This window comes from Tachysurus fulvidraco, chromosome 5, assembly GCF_022655615.1.
Source record: "Tachysurus fulvidraco isolate hzauxx_2018 chromosome 5, HZAU_PFXX_2.0, whole genome shotgun sequence".
In the NCBI taxonomy this organism is placed as follows: Eukaryota; Metazoa; Chordata; class Actinopteri; order Siluriformes; family Bagridae; genus Tachysurus; species Tachysurus fulvidraco.
In genome coordinates, this window is record NC_062522.1 from 2,571,335 (window position 1) to 2,573,834 (window position 2,500).

The 2,500-nt window shown below is 45.8% G+C and overlaps 1 protein-coding gene across 2 annotated transcripts in view; it reads left to right on the plus strand.

The window, feature by feature from the left end:
- Nucleotides 1-2,500, plus strand: part of vdrb (vitamin D receptor b) — a 24,949-nt gene that overhangs the window by 10,986 nt on the left and 11,463 nt on the right. The window lies entirely within an intron of this gene.

A 2,500-nucleotide genomic window follows, 5' to 3' on the forward strand; every position in this document is an offset into this window, starting at 1 on the left:
ATCCAACTGTGTAGAGTTTAAACATTAAAGTGAAGTAGGCGATGAAGTCAGGCTGTGTTTCCACATTGGCGTACAGTTTGTACAGACGAGAGCAGAAATCAATACAACTGAGCAGAGGTCAGGATTAGACTGAGAAATATACAACAATGAAGATCTTCTAGACTACTGACTCAACACGCAACTGACTCAACACGCAACTGACTCAACACGCAACTGACTCACTACTGACTGACTACACTACTGACTCACCATTCTACTGACTCGTCATTATGCTAATGACTCATCATGCTATTAACTCACTACCCTACTGACTCACTACATCACTGACTCACCATGACACTGACTAACTACACCACTGACTCACTACAGCACTGACTCACCATTACACTGACTCACTACACCACTGACTCACCATTACACTGACTCACTACACCATTGACTTGCTACAGCACTGACTCACTACAGCACTGACTCACCATTACACTGACTCACTACACCACTGACTCACCATTACACTGACTCACTACACCATTGACTTGCTACACCACTGACTCACCACACCATTGACTCACCATAACACTGACTCATTACACCACTGACTCACCATTACACTGACTCACTACACCACTGACTTGCTACAGCACCGACTCTCTACACCACTGACTCACCATTACACTGACTCACCAATACACTGTCTTACTACACCACTGACTCACCATTACACTGACTCACCAATTAACTGACTCACTACGCTACTGGCTCACTACACCACTGACTCACCATGACACTGACTCACTACACCACTGACTCACTACACCACTGACTCACCATTACACTGACTCACCAATTAACTGACTCACTACAGCACTGACTCACCAATACATTGACTCACTACACCACTGACTAACCATTACACTGACCCATCATGCTACTGACTCACCACACAACTGACTCATCACACCATTGTTCATCAGCCCTTTGTTTCAGAACATCTACAAAGAGATTAAATTGTAATAGCTGCAGTTACTCTAAAAAGTATTGGCACCCATTTCCCCTGTCATTCTTTCAATAACAAAACCATTTCCCCTGTCATTTACCTTCAAAACCTTTCCATCGAACTCACAATTAGACAAAAAAATAGAGTTAGAAAAGTGCAGAAAACTTTAAACCATGAGCTGCATTAATGTGAGGTGTTTTTTTTCCTCAGATGCAGCGTTTTGTCAGGTGAAAAACCTTCCAGACTTTTTTGAGGACTGGTTACTAAAAGAAACATCTAACAACAGAATGATATAAAAAAACGGATCCATCTTTGATCCTAAATGTTCTCCTTCAGCTTCATTCATATGAGCTAAACCGGTGTAAGTCCTCCATCCTCCAAACACACAGATTCTGAGCGTCAGGCTCGACTTTGTGTTCATGTTCTTGAGCGTGTTTGAAGTTCACTTTCTGACTCTAATAGTGTGCTTTATTATTTAAGAGTTTCTCCACCGGCTGAAGAAAGTGTGGGTCAATCATTCAGGAGCGCGGATAATCAAAGCAAATGACTTTCTACACTCACTGCCATACTGATGGATGTGTGTGTGTGTGTGTGTGTGTGTGTGTGTGTGTGTGTGTGTGTGTGTGTGTGTGTGTGCGTGTGTAAGTGTGTGTGTGTAAGTGTGTGCGTGTGTAAGTGTGTAAGTATGTGTATGTGTGTAAGTGTGTAAGTATGTGTATGTGTGTGTGCATAAGTGTGCGTAAGTGTGTGTGTGTGTATGTGTGCGCGTTTGCGCATGACTGTGTGAGTGCGTGAGTGTGTGTGAGTGCATGAGTGAGTGTGAGTGTGTGTGTGAGCGCGTGAGTATGCGTGTGTAAGTGTGTGTGATTGTGTGCGTGTTTGTGCATGTGTGTGTGAGTGCATGACTGTGTGTGTGAGTGTGCATGACTGTGCGTGAGTGTGTGAGTGCCTGAGTGTGTGTGTGAGTGTGCGTGAGTGTGTGTGCGTTTGCGCATGACTGTGTGAGTGCGTGAGTGTGTGTGAGTGCATGAGTGAGTGTGAGTGTGTGTGTGAGCGCGTGAGTATGCGTGTGTAAGTGTGTGTGATTGTGTGCGTGTTTGTGCATGTGTGTGTGAGTGTGCATGACTGTGTGTGTGAGTGTGCATGACTGTGCGTGAGTGTGTGTGTGAGTGTGTGTGTGAGTGCGTGTGAGTGCGTGTGTGTGAGTGTGTGTGTGTGAGTGCATGAGTGTGTGTGAGTGTGTGTGAGTGCGTGAGTGTGTGTGTGAGTGTGCGTGAGTGTGTGTGAGTGCATGAGTGTGTGCGCGAGTGTGCGTGAGTGTGTGTGAGTGCGTGAGTGTGCGTGAGTGTGTGTGTGAGTGTGTGTGTGAGTGCGTGAGTGTGTGTGAGTGCGTGAGTGTGTGTGTGTGAGTGCGTGAGTGTGCGTGAGTGCGTGTGAGTGCGTGAGTGTGTGTGTGTGAGTGTGTGTGTGTGTGTGTGAGTGTGTGTGAGTGCGTGAGTGTGT